Below are 13,970 nucleotides of genomic sequence, written 5' to 3'. Positions count from 1 at the left end.
TATTCAGGATCTGGAAGCTAGACTTAGGTAAATTAAAAGAGAACAATTAATCAGTGGAACAACTTTCTTCCAGTTATGATGGGTTATCTCTGTTAGCTTCTAAATCAAGCCTCAATGTCTGTATAAAAGATATCTAAATGCTCAAAATAAGATAAAACTCCCAAGAAGTCATTTACGTCAGATTTTTGGCCTACTGGGTAAAGGAGGAGAGGGAAAAACCTCCATCCTCAAAATATGTTCATGGGCCTTTCAGTTGTAGTTTACATGTGCTATTGGTATTGAAGTCTTCAAATAATTTTGACATATGTGTACAAAATGCACTACTGCCTGTGTTACTGCAGGTAATTTGAATAGAATCTCAGAAAATTATAGATGTGATTATGTCCCTAAATGCTTAACATGGAGATCTGTTGGCAAATCACTTACACTTCAAGTCTTTCTGGAGCATCAACAAGTCTAAGAAGCTGAGTGATGACAGCCACAATCTAAACAGTTTTATCAGTGTATGCAATATTTTCTGAGAACTGTGGACCTCATGGAAGTCTTTTCTTGTCAGCAGTGAGGCAGGCAGCCTTGCCTTGCTGAAGGAATTCTGTCTTTATGGTAGATATTTCTGTGCTGAAATGCCACAGTGGGACATTGTTTGTATGAATAAGTTACTTCTGATAGCAGTAATGGCTCAATGCTGCATGCTGCTTTGTCATAAACCTCTTTAGCTAATGTATTTTTCTCTTGGTCTGGGGTTCAGCATCTGAACACCTTTGTGAAATTGTGTGCATTGAAAATGTTGGTAGAAAGCAAGCATCCAAGAACCAGTGTATTTAGGGGTGACTGGAAAATACCCAGGAACATTCCCTGAGATCTCTCTTTTGTTATTCAGAGTAGAAATATGTCCACATTCAGAAAAAAAGAGAATGGGCAAGCCTATCTGTGCCAGCAGGCATTGGAACTGCAAGGGGTGTTACCAGCTAGCGTGGCTTTCTGGCGTATCACTGTATATGAGTTATCTAAGTAATGTATATGTAATGTATATCTAAGTAATGCACACTGAGGGGTAGTGTGAAATCTGGGCAGGAAATCACCTGGGTTTGGCCATTAATCTCTGGCATTGCCTTAGCTTTTGTGAATGTAGAAATGGGCTGGAAACAAGGAGCAGAATAAATGAGGTAAAGTGGTAATGTGCAACTACTTCTCACAGCGGAAAAAGCCAGAACTAATTTTAACCAATTTCTGCCTTGACTGTGGTGTCTACAGCTATCATACTCTTCTTTTTTCATTGTTCCTTTAATTAAAAGAAACCTCCCTGCCTCTCTGGGGCACATCCCTGAGGAGAGATTGATTTAGGATGAGAAGCATGCTTTGCTCTTTCATCCTTTTCAAAACCCAGAATTTATCTTCTTTCTGTTTGTCAATCAGCATGAAAAAGCTTTTTTAGCTCTTACTGCACCGGAAACAAATATGAGAAAAAAAAAAAAAAAAGACAGAAAGCTTCAGGCAGTTTAAATGTGGGGGAATGCAATGCTGATGTAAAGCTGCAGCAGATGTACAGCTTAATTAGATGTTAATGAATAGACAGATGTGTATAAGTGAGCAGCTCTGAGGGTGTGGAAGGAAGCAGAAATATGGGGCAGTAAACACTTTGATGTTGCCTGGGTAAAGGTACATTTCAAAATTACTCTGCTTGCTGCTGTTTCTTCTATCCAGACTGGATTTTCCTATCACTGTGTGGCAGCAAATCATTTTGCTTCTTGCTGGTACAGTGAAGGAAACTGAAACATGAGCTTTCCTTCCCACAGCCCTGCTTTGGCTTGTTTCAGTTCTCCCACTCCTGGGCAGAGTTTGCAAACCTGAGGTAGCAGAGATCTGTGTGGGAAAATTTTTGGCAAATCTTTGTGTCAGAATTGTGAAGAAATTTAAGGGGCTAGCTGGAGAAAGAAGAAGGTCCTCTGGACTTGGAAGGAAGAGTTGAAAAGTACAAGCAGAAATAAGCAGGGTACAAAACAAGATGCAGAGACAGGAACAGGAAATTATTTCAGGTAGTGAGATCACAAATCCCTTTTGACCACACAGATAAATTAGTTTACAGAGGGGCTAGTCAAAACCACCGTAAATACACAAGAAAAATCCACCAGTGAAATAGGGTTAGGGAGGTGTGTACAAAAGAAAACAAAATACTATCAGTTAAAAACAGCAAAGAAGCAAATAACATGGTAGTAAAAAGGGCTGGTAGGTTTAAACACTTGCTATGCTGCTTGTTGAGAGGAATACTTATATTATTCAGTGCATTAAATCTCCCTGGATGTATTTTTTGAGGGTAGTTTAACTGAGGGCAGTTTCATTGTCTCTTCTCAATGCAGCATTACAAATCTTATTTCTGGATTAAAAGCAGCTATGGGCTCTGCATCATTCCCAGCTAAAGGTCTCTTCCTTCCTGGAGTTCATGTAGCTGATGAAGGTCTGATGGATGGTATATCTCCAGCCTCCTGTAGAAACCATGTAACCTCCCAAACCAAGGCAGTGAGAACAGTCCCAGAGGAGAGGTTAGCAGAGCAGAGGAGATGCGGGTGAACACAAAAAGCCTTTCTTCATAAAGAATTGACCCTCTGTTTTGGGAGGGTGTGTTCCCTCTTCTCAGAAGGGTAAAAGGAGGCATTGTGTGCACCCTTCACAGCCTGTAGCCATGGACCTTACTGATGGTGAGGGATCCAGAAGCTGAAGTTCAGTCTCAGATGGGGATTGCAGGCAGAGATGTCTCCTCATCCTGTACTTCTAGGCATGCATGCTGATCATGTAAGAATATTCTTTGTACATTGATTTCTTTGGAAACATAATATGAGTTCTAAGTATTTGGACTAATGGTCTGACTATCTTTCTGTGTGCCTGCCTGCCTTTCTATCTGCCTTTTGATCTATCTACAGTTTTTTTTAGTCTGTCTGCTAAAGTAGGACTACCCTTCTTAACAGCACCTTTGTTTGAAACCATGATAACTTCAGTGTGACAAAGTAGTTTTATTCCTGATAATAACTTTTTTTTGTACTTTACAGTGCTTGAATGTCTCAGTGCCCTTTTTGAAACTCATTATCTCCATTGTACCTTTCCTTGACCCTTCAATTGCATTAACACCTGCCTAGGGTACTAGTAATTCCTTGCTAATTTTGGAGCAGGAGTATCTCTGCATATTCTGAGGCTAATTTTAAAGCTTTCATGGGGCAGAGGAAGATCCTGGGTCTAGTGAAAAGAATTTATACCTGGTATGCCCAGACCTATCTTCCTCTGCCCTGCCTGCCCGTGCTGCAGATGCTCATATCCTACCTCCACCAAATACTGGCCTGCTGCAGGGCTGGCTCAGCCTGAAGGACACTGTCAGGTGGTGGAGGTCTGAGGACACATGGGAGATGCTGGTTGCAGGTCTAAACTGGAACTACACAGGATTTTGAGGCACATTAGTGTTTTACTGAAATAAAAATATCAGGTTTGGTTGGTATATCAGGTGGATCAGTCTTGGACATGACAAATATGTCACAGTAAATAGATTGCATGCAAGAGGAGCATAGCTGATGTGCTTAGCTAAAATATTTACATAGTCTTCATGTTGCATATGTTTTCATATACAACCTAATCTTGTCCATGTATAACTTCCTAAGAAGTATTAACAAGTCAAAAAATTTACTAGAGCCTACATTTCTGAATTACTACATTTTTCTTTGTAAACACTACTTCTTTTTTTTAAATAAAATTCTATTTATGCCTGCAACTTGGTATCCTTTTTGTTGGTTTGTTAGACATATTGAAGGCTAGAAATTCATAGAAACGATCTGGCAAAAGCAAGTCCTTTGAGGAGCAGGTGAGAAGGTTGGGGTTCTTTAGCTTTGCAGAAGAAAGAGGAGAAGAGGAGTCTCTTCATTATCTACAGCTACCTGTAGATAAGGAGGCTGGAGACAGGTGGGGATTTGCCTCTTCACCCAGACAACCAGTAGACAGGACAAGAGAACACCGCCTCAGGCTGTGCCAGGAGAGTTTCAGGTTGGACATCAGTCTCGGGATTTACTCTGGTCAAGATGACTCTGAGATGTATTAAAAGTCTCTTTTCCCCAACCCAGCTGTTGAAGAAGAAGGCAGAAGTCTTCGGCTCATGTTCTCAAGGTTGTTTATTATTTCTTATCTAAAACATTTTCTGTCTGGCCTGCCGAGGTCTGTTCAGCGAGTCAGAGGCACACTGCCCTCCCCCGGGGCTGGTGTTGTCTTTTATACTACAAACTACATATTCAATACGTTCCAATACCTATCACCTATGTTAGACAGTAACTTTCTGCTTTACACCAATCCCAAAGTGCCACCATCACCAAGAAGATGTAGGCTAGGAAGAAGACGGGAGAAAAACAGGACAACACCCAAATCCCTCCATCTTGTCTCCTAGACCCCCATAGTAAAGTTCTTCAAAATTTCACCTTTCACCCTGTGACAACTACTATTATGCTACTTTAACTTTTGTGACTTGTAATTCTTCACATAAAGTTGGTAATTTGCTCCATGGGTTAAGATCGAATTCCCAAGTGTCTTTGTCTTCCTGCCAGGGTCTCCGAGCCTCAGCCAGGATTTTGAGCCATCCAGAGTGTCCAGAGGGATGTCCTAGACTCCGACAATCAGGAGGAATTTCTTCACAGAAATGATAGCTAAACATTGAAACTGTCTTCCCAGGGAGGAGGTAGAGTCACTGTCCCTGCAGGTGTTTAAGAAAAGACTGGATGCAGCACGTGGTGCCCTGTTCTAGTTGACACTTGAACAAGTGGTAGTGATCAGTCAAAAATTGGACTCGATCTCAAGGGTCTTTTTCAAACTAATGGATTCTTTGATTGTGACTGTGTAAAGGGTAGGAATTTCAATGTATCAGTTACTGCCAAGCAAGCTGAGTCATTCATGTTTATTAATTCTGCTGATTCTGTTATTATCACTCATTTTTTAGCAGAGTATGAAAAAATTATAATCTAATCTGCTGTACAAAGTAGGTAATATGTAACAAAAAATACACTTTAAAATAAATCTTTCCCATCTTTTTCATCCCTTGGTTTTTTATCAGATGTGTAGGCAAGAAACCAAGAGATAAGCATCAAGTTAATGTATTGCTGTATCATTTTTCCTTTTCCCTTCTTCCAGACTTTGCACAGCTGATTCATGCCTAATGCTAAGGAGGTATTGTTATTGTCTTATGGGAGAGGCAGAGTGAGAACTGTGGAAGTAATGCATTTTGTCTGTAAAGGAAATAAAATCCATAACGATTTAAAGAATCTTCCAGAGAAAAGGAACAAGCTGGGATCCTTCTAGGAACCTCATATTCAGCCAGGAGCATTTGTATTTAAAAATGCAGAGAGAGCATTGACATCTAGTGTTTGTTCCAGCATTTTACTAGAGAAATTGAATAGTCCACAATTCAATTTGAAGTGAAAGTATCCCCCCCAGATGACTCTTTGTAAAGTCTTTTGGAGACTGAAGTCAATATCTATGGGTCTTTGGAGATGCAGCAATTGATTACCTGTCCAAGTCAATGAGCATTAAAACCCAAAGAGACTCAGAAATGCACTTCACTGTTGCAAAACCTTACCTCTGATACCACTGATGCACAATGACTGGTCTATGTTGAAGTTCAGTATATAAATAAAACAGCTTTTTCTGAGACCTGACTGAAGTTTTGTAACATTCAGAAAACTCTAAGTTAACACCTTTTGCTGTAATGCTGGTATGTCTGGATGTATGCCTTGAGCACAGTCTTGGGGCGGGATGAACATAAAGTATATCAGGTGTTGGAGCCACTTACTCCTTTGTCTGCTAACACTGTCATCCTTTGTCCCCTTGGCTTGTAGAATAACACCACCTTGTCTTCTCAAAGCTCCTTTCAACAGAAAGACCTCTTCCAGCAGTACACAAGAATCTCTTCATCCCCTCTAAAATCAAGTGAATGGAGCAATTACTTTGTGATTCTTAGAAAGGCAGGAGCTGTTTAAGAGAGCCAAGTGTTAGTGACTGAAAAGGAGGAAGAACTGAGTTTCCAGCTGTAGCTGCATATGACAAGGTAAACTGTGAGTGACAGAAACTGAGACTCAGTATGGGAAGTAGTTGATTCAAGCTTTTGGAAAATAAAAACACTTCTTTGTAGAAACTGCTAACTTCATGAGTTGAAGGTCTAGGTTTTACAACTTACCTGAAACATGTCCTTTATCAGCTCTAATTTGGGGGATTGCTGAGCTAACCGAACTGAAAGTGGGTAATATCTTGGAAATCTGATGTCATGACTTTAATTTAATTTCCTTTTCTGCTGAGTCTCATGACTGAGTTCTGATGATAAGAAAGATTTCACTGGAGCAGAACTCAATAGGTCTTTTAAATATTGACTGTCATTCACTATCTATTGCACCTTATGAATCACATCTGAATGTACTCACCATTCCCAAGAGGCATTTGACTGACAATTTTCTATTAAAATCCCATAGATAATGGATATTCCGCAGTCCTGGATGGCAATATTTTAGATGTCCAAAACACACTTTCCCATCATGTTTCCTTCTGTGATTTCATATCTGTGATGTGTATGAATTGTGGGGCACATGGCAATGTATGTCACACCTATAGAATATGCTGTCCATAAAGCATGTGATCTGTACTGCTTCCCAAATCACAAACTCCTGCATTTCAGAGAAGTGTCAGGCTTTCTGCACAATACTGGCCCATAGTCAAATGCTTCTTTTTTATGCTTAGCTCTTAATAATGATAAGCATATGCAAGAAACTGCTCTCGTGTCTTGAGAGATGTAGCAGAGTTTTGGTTGTTTCTAAAAGAGAACTAATGATACAAGGAAATAGGTATTGTAAGGGCTAATTTCAATATAAAAAACAGAAAGTATTTTGTTTTAGTGAGAGAAAAACACAGATAACTTTGTAGTGCACCAGAGTGTGAGTTCGGAGATTTTCTAAAGTGTGTTGCTGAGATCCTGCCCATTTTTAAAAAAGGCAACAAGTGCATTCTGGATTATAGGCTAATCAGCTGGCCTTCAGCCTCCAAAAAGCTGTTGACCATATCTTGATGAAAGTTCTTTCTGGTCACATAAAGTACCCGAAGGTAATTTGAAGAAGCCAGCATGGATTTACCTGGCTCAAATTTGTGCCTTCTAGCGAGGAATGACTGATGATGTGGATGAAGGGAGAGGAGTTTGTTGTTTGCAGAAGGTGTCATTTAGCACGACTTTCTACTCACTATTCCATAGCATTCTGATGGACAAACTGCAGATACGTAGACTGAGAGGCATTATACAGGGCAGTTGATGAGATATGATTTAAAAATGCATGTGGAAATGTGCATGAAATACACATAAAGCATTAAATGTGACATGCTGTCTTTCTCACAAGTGGTACTAACATTTGTCCTTTGCTTTCTGTCTACTATGTCAGAGAAATATTATGAATTTAAGGACAAATAAGGGCTTTGTTATTTTAGAAGAATCACTTGGTTATTAGGACGAAAGTGAGTTAAAAGAAATTGTTGATTTTATTCCTGAAATATATGATATTCCTGTTGGGTTGTTACATTTCTTGCATTCAGAGAGCTGTTTATTGCTTTTCTTTTCAGTTACTTTTTGATGAGGTAGTCAACAAATATGTCATAAGTGGATTTACACTATGATTTGAGATATTAAATAGCAGCAGAAATCCAGCTTCAGAAATCCCTTTTTTATGAAGATAAAATCATAGATAAGGAATATTTAATATTTCTTTAATTAAATACACGAATTTAAAAAATGCTGAAAAATAACACTGTAAGAAAGAAAATGCAGCACTTCAGAAATATATTTTGTGGATTATTTTCTTGAATTACTGTTTCTTGTCTTTCCCAGACATTTCATGTATGAAATCTGTTGTATTCCAGAGTGAACTCTCCTTGAAGGTTTCAAGAACTAAGCCAGCCAGCTCTTTCATGCTGATTCCTCCATTTTTTTAAACAAAACAAAACAAACAAAAAAATACAGATCCCTTTTTCCACGTCCTGATTCAGTCAGTAGTTAACTCATTCAGTTAAATACATATGGAACTTTAAATATAGTCATAATTACACTAATTCATTTTGATTATTCATATGCCTAAAAGAGACATAAACAGGACTAAATATATTGCTAAATCAAGTGTGTCCTCTCTCTCCAAGTTTTAAGCTTCCCTTCCAGTTGGGAGAATTTTGGGAATTGCAGTATCCCAGAAATACTCAAAATTGCTGTAAACACATAGATTTGGGTTGGCCTACTGCAATTTTACTGATTCAACAACAGCTGAAGACTTCTAATAGGGACAGGAAGGAGGTCAACTCATCACTTCTTATAGCTCAATGAAAATGTATGTTTTATTTTAGTTTTGGCAGTTGGTCTAGCACAGAGAAAATGAATGTCTTTTTTTGTTTGTTTTTTTAGAGTAGAAACAGCTTCCAAAATATTTTTACTTATTTAGTATTTTAATATGGAATGGGGAAAGCTCATTACCAAATCAGGCCCTCAGGTCTTATAATCTGATGACATTTGTCTTCTCTAGACACAGTCAGAATTTTTAATATGAAACTATTTGTTCATGGTGGGGAGATAGCAGGTGGTAGTGAAAATGAAATGAGGTTTTACTTTGGGTAATATTTCAATCACAGAAGAGGAATTTCAATTTAAAAATGAAAACTTTAACTTATTACCTGTCCACCATGGGACAGGTATTTTCTTCTGCTCTGTTTTGTTTGTTGAGGAAAAGGAATGCTAACTACTCATCATTACATTTATGGTTTATCAGCCAAACATTTGTCTTTGGGAAGCATCTAGAGAAAGCATGATTAACTGATTTCCAAGGACAAAAAAACCCCATAGATATGAAGTATGATATATAATTGAATTTTCCTGGAGATGTGGATAGCTGATTGGGGAATTCCACATAATATTCTTTCCTGAAAGTAAATCAAAAAAAGTCAATTAAATTGAAATTAGCAGATAATATTTGGCCTCTGGACATGGAAAATCTCAAGAAATATTTGTGTTTTCGAAAAGGACATTATTGGTCCTTAACCTGCAAAATAAAATATTAACTAAAGAGGAACAACAGAGCCAATTATGCTTGCTATGTGACAGCTGTGTAGCTGAATGCTCCCAGCCAAATCCTCTTCCTCTGCTTTGGAAAACATAAGAATTTTGACTATTTGGGATTTGGGGAAATTTGATGTCAAAAAGTCATAGCAACTCTGACAGAGACTTGGATTTCTGCAATAGTGAAAGGCTACACAGGTGGCCCTGAAGTATTCTCAAACAGTTTTGTCTTAGAGACTCTGCTGCTCCTGCAGAGGTGGGAGGTCTAGTGAGAAGCTGAGTAGACAGCTCAATTAATTCATTTTTCCATTAAAGTTTTCCGGGTTGCACAAGAAACTGAAGCATCTATTCCTCCTGCCATGCTTAAAGGCTCTGAATCTTCATACACACATCAGTCATGAGCTGACAGGAAAGAGCCCAAAGGATGAAGGGGAGGGTGCTAGTGCATTTAGTCACTCGTATTTTTGCTATTGCTGTCAGCAGAAGAGGAAAAGCTGGAAATGCTCATAAGTGATTTTTTTTTTTAAATTTAAAAAAACCCTGGTTTAACTTCTTTGAGAGAAATGTACACTAGGTATGCCTGTACACCTGAAGAAACCTCAGATTGTTTTGTCACTACCCCTCCCAGTAAAAAAGAACTCTTATTTATCTTGTTCCACTGACCTAAGACACACAGTCTCAGTGATTTGATCAGTGATGCACAAGGAAATTTGTGATAAATTGAATGGTTAAACCCAGCATCAATATCCCAGACTATCCTGCTTACCTGTAAACAATTCTCTCTTTGTCAATTGATTAAGAGTCAGAGTTCTGTTTAGCAGCCACAAAGCTGCCAGTTTAAACAGGTTAATTACAGGAGCAGAGCTCCACCTGCTTTTTTAATCTCAGCTATTACAAGCTCTAGGAAGTAGAATAAACACATATTTATACAATTACATCCACTGATAGTGTTTTTCAAAAAGATCCAGTTCACTTTGTCTTGAGCAGGGAACGTATCTGCTCATCAGAGGACTCGGAGGACTTGCTCTTCACCACACATCCTGTTTGCTATTGTCATAAATGTGTGACAACAGAACAAGGTGAGAATGAGCTGAATTTCCTCTCTCTGACCTCCTAACATAATTTAACATGGGATGAAGGTTAATTAAAATTGCTGCCACTTGACTGAAGTCAATATGTAATAGCTTCTATAGTTAATGTTAAAGCCACCTGTTAAAAAACTTTATTGGAGATTGGAGAGTTAGTAATCCACATGTGCTAGGGGTAAGTTTTACTTCTGGGAGACGAAAGTAAAAAACCAAAGAACAATAAGAAAGATTCTGTTAATTGCAAGTCTGTGACAGTGGTTGGAAAATCTCTCTGGATCTCCCAGCTGAACTGTGGGGTGACCAGTGGGGAGCTGATATAAGGTTTGCAGTATCTCGTATTCTGAGCACTGGGACCTTGCTTGAAGAAGCACACAAACATCCCAGTCCTTATTAAAATCAAGTGTCCAGGAGAGGAAGATGGCACTTTATAACAAAATGCCAAAGCTGGAGAAAGATGAGAGAACTGCAGCTAATGGAAACCAAAACCCAAACTCTGATAGCTGTTTGCTACAGGGAGAGAACTTCCCATTTAAACCACTATGGATAACTTTACCTCAGCTCTGAGCCTCTGATAGTTAAGTAGAACAAACTGCCTTCAGTAAAAGATTAAATATCAGATTACATCATGATATGAAAATTATTGCTGTGTTATCAGGATCACTGTGTACATTAACTCATGCTGCTGGCCAGTGTTTGCACAGTAGTCAGGCTTCTCCCACACCAGCTTCACAGCTTTAAACCTCTCTTATTCTTAACCTTCCTCACAATTCCTACTTAAATATATCACATATAATTCTGGAAAGTATTTTGAAATACAAAATTAAGCCTAAATTATGCAAATCAATTAAAATTAAAGACCCCTGTCATTTTGCAAAGCTAGTAATTAAGGCCTTTTATTCTTTTTTCTCTTCCAGGCTTTGAAAATCTGTGCAACAGTTTCAGTCGGTGGGGGCCCAAGAGTTTTCAGGCAAATAGAAATTCTTAGGAAGGAGCATTTAATGGAGTTTCCTTCTCCATCCTCCTGCCCCAACCCAGAAGAGACAGACCCAATCAGAACTGCATTCATCAGCTCTGGAATGAAATTAGTGGTGGGAGTTAACTGTTCTGGAGCTGTAGGAGAGAAATGGTATTGTCATCCTTGCTGCAGGATGTGGCTGTGTTTCACTCACCTGAGAGATGAGACCCTGGGAATTTTATGAAAGCCAAAAATGTTTTGCTATGATGGCAATGTCTGAAAGAGCAAGAAGTTATATGTTCTCACAAGTACGTGATAAACAGTTTTCATATCTCCAAACAGAATTGAGGAGTGATTTTTATTCACTTTTTTGTTCTATGTATGCTTGTTTTCTTATGATCTTTCTCTGAAGAGATCAATGCAGACTTTTAACAAGGTGAGCAACAAATTATTTAAGGTGGCAAGAATGTCAGCACTGTTATCGTCACGAGAAGTAAATGGCTGCATATCCAGTTTGGGAAATAGTCAAGGTGCAAGTTCTTCTTAACAGAATCAAGAATTTAACAAAGTTACTGATTCAGGATGGGGCCTAACTTACAGGTTTAGTATATTTATTCCATCTCTGTTTCCACAATTTATTGCTTATTCAAAAATCTGTCTTTAGTTATATGATGTTGCTTTCACTGTGAATTCTGAGTGTTTCATAGAAGTGTGTCAGTCTCCATTTAGTCTTCCTAATCTCCAATCATATCTGCTGAATTCTCTCATATTTTTTTTTCCTCTAAGTATTTTTTTTTCTCCCTCTTTTTGGCAGCTCCTTTATTTGGGATTATTCTGATCTCATAGTGCCTCAGTCCCAGATTCTTTATGGGCATGTGTTGATGTTTTTACTCATAATGTGTTCTTGGTCTTTCTGGACCCTCCTTCATGAGGTCAGACTGTAAATTAAATCTATTAAGGCTGGGTATTGATGCTCTGTCAAATGAACAATTGTTTCCTGGAAAGGAACTTATCCTGGGATACTGCATTTGCAGGTTTTGGGAGGGCCATGGCTTTCTCTAATACCTTACATTATCAATCACTTTTTTTTCTAGTTCTCTTTTTTTACCTGTGGTCACTAGGTATTTATTTAAATGGAATTCCATTTATTTAAATGGATTCCACCTTCTCTCTGTTGGCTGTCTCACAAATGCAACTCTGTCAAAATTCATTTGACAATCCAAACTGTCTTCTGTGTGGTCACCATCAGAACTACTCAAATTTGCTTTCAAATATGAAAATGAAAATGTGGAATATATTACAGTTTTTGTTTGTTTGTTTTTAAATAATTATCTTGGAGATGTTTTTTAGTCTTAAACTCCGCCTAACTCATATACATGGAAAACAGTTGTTCCACTGAAAATTCAGGTACTTAGTGTACCATGTGTGCTTTATGGGTAACCAGGTTAAAAGGAAAACATCAATTACTTGATCAATCTACAGAAGAATTTAATAATATCCAGGTCATATGAGTTCAACTCTGGCTTGGCAATAGATTTCATTATATGGCCTCGGATGACTCCCTTAGTCTGTCAACTTCTACCCCTCTGCAAGAGACAGTTATGTTGCCAAAGGTTTGCTACCTTCCCAGGGCATTGTAAGTAAAATGCACCACTGAGAACGGAGCTTTGAGATATTTCTGTGAGCAGTGACTACTGAATTCAGCAGCTACGTGAAATTAATAATAATTTGTAGATAAAAGCAATGTCATACAGATACTTCTAAAAATCTCAGTGCCTATAATCTAACATAGCTCATAAAAAAAAAATTAAACTCCCACAGTGAATCATGGAGTGCCTGTGCTTCTTCATCCTGCTTATTTCTAAGAGTCATCCTCCTCATCACTGCTTGATTTAAAAGAAAAATTGACATGCATGGTGGTTGGTCAGATAAAGGTATGCTAATCACCGACTGGTTTCAGTTTATAAAGGCTGTTAGAAATTTCATCCCTGGTATGTGGCTTTGACAATCAAGATGATTTAATTGCAGGTGGGAAACAGAAACTATAATGAAGGAAATCCAAACTCTTAGGGAACAAAGGACAAATTACAAAGGGTTTATTTTGCTTTTATGCAGTGGAAGATGAGGTCATACTTAGGAGCAAGATGGCTCACAGAGATAGATACCCGAAGTAATAGATCAAACTGCCAAGCTGCAGCACTGGGGATTTTTGAAGTGAATGTATGGTGAGATGCTTGTCCAAAAGCTGACTGAGAAAGCAAACCCTTGATGAGTAAAGCCAGTACAATTTTAAGTGAAATAACTCTAGTTCTGGTTAGAAGCTAGAACTTCAGGTTTTGCCTATGAAAACAGTTCTCCTGCTCTTTTGATGAGGACTAGGACAGGAGCATCTAAGACTAGTGGAGCAAGATGAGGGGCAAAAAAAGGACAAAAATCCCTTCCAGTAGAGAACTTATAACATGTCTTGGGTTTCTGTCCTTTTAAGATAGGGATGGTTTCTTACAGTCTTTAAAGCACATTGCCAATAGAAATGAAACACTACTACTCTATCATTAATGCTATAAAGAGCCATTAAGAACCAAGCTAAAGTGACAAATCTTAATGTCCTATTAAAAAATTGTGTGCAGATGCTACTGTGCCTGTATATAAGCATATCAATATTATAATTCTTGGGCTGATTTGCAGTTTAGTGCATGGAAAAAGCTAACACAAAAATGTAATTTATATTTACTAAACTTTCTTCACAGACATAAGAAAGTTCTTATCTCACCCTTGACTGAGAGAAGCTCTTTACTCAAACAGGTTCACTGGTTTTATGCTGAAATTCTGGAGG

The 13,970-nt window shown here is 38.2% G+C and overlaps 1 long non-coding RNA gene across 5 annotated transcripts in view; it reads left to right on the top strand.

Moving 5' to 3' along the window:
* The window catches only part of LOC135297219 (uncharacterized), a 111,759-nt gene that overhangs the window by 22,904 nt on the left and 74,885 nt on the right, over positions 1-13,970 (top strand). For 4 of the 5 annotated variants that reach the window (XR_010359263.1, XR_010359261.1, XR_010359264.1 and 1 more), the window contains one exon: positions 11,097-11,737. This is a non-coding gene — a long non-coding RNA (uncharacterized LOC135297219). Of the gene's footprint in view, positions 1-10,081; positions 10,174-11,096; positions 11,738-13,970 lie in introns of all 5 variants that reach the window. The other variant, XR_010359262.1, reaches the window with a different exon arrangement.

The sequence above is a fragment of the Passer domesticus genome, chromosome 3, assembly GCF_036417665.1.
Source record: "Passer domesticus isolate bPasDom1 chromosome 3, bPasDom1.hap1, whole genome shotgun sequence".
NCBI classification, from domain to species: Eukaryota; Metazoa; Chordata; class Aves; order Passeriformes; family Passeridae; genus Passer; species Passer domesticus.
This window is presented reverse-complemented; position numbering and strand designations above follow the sequence as displayed.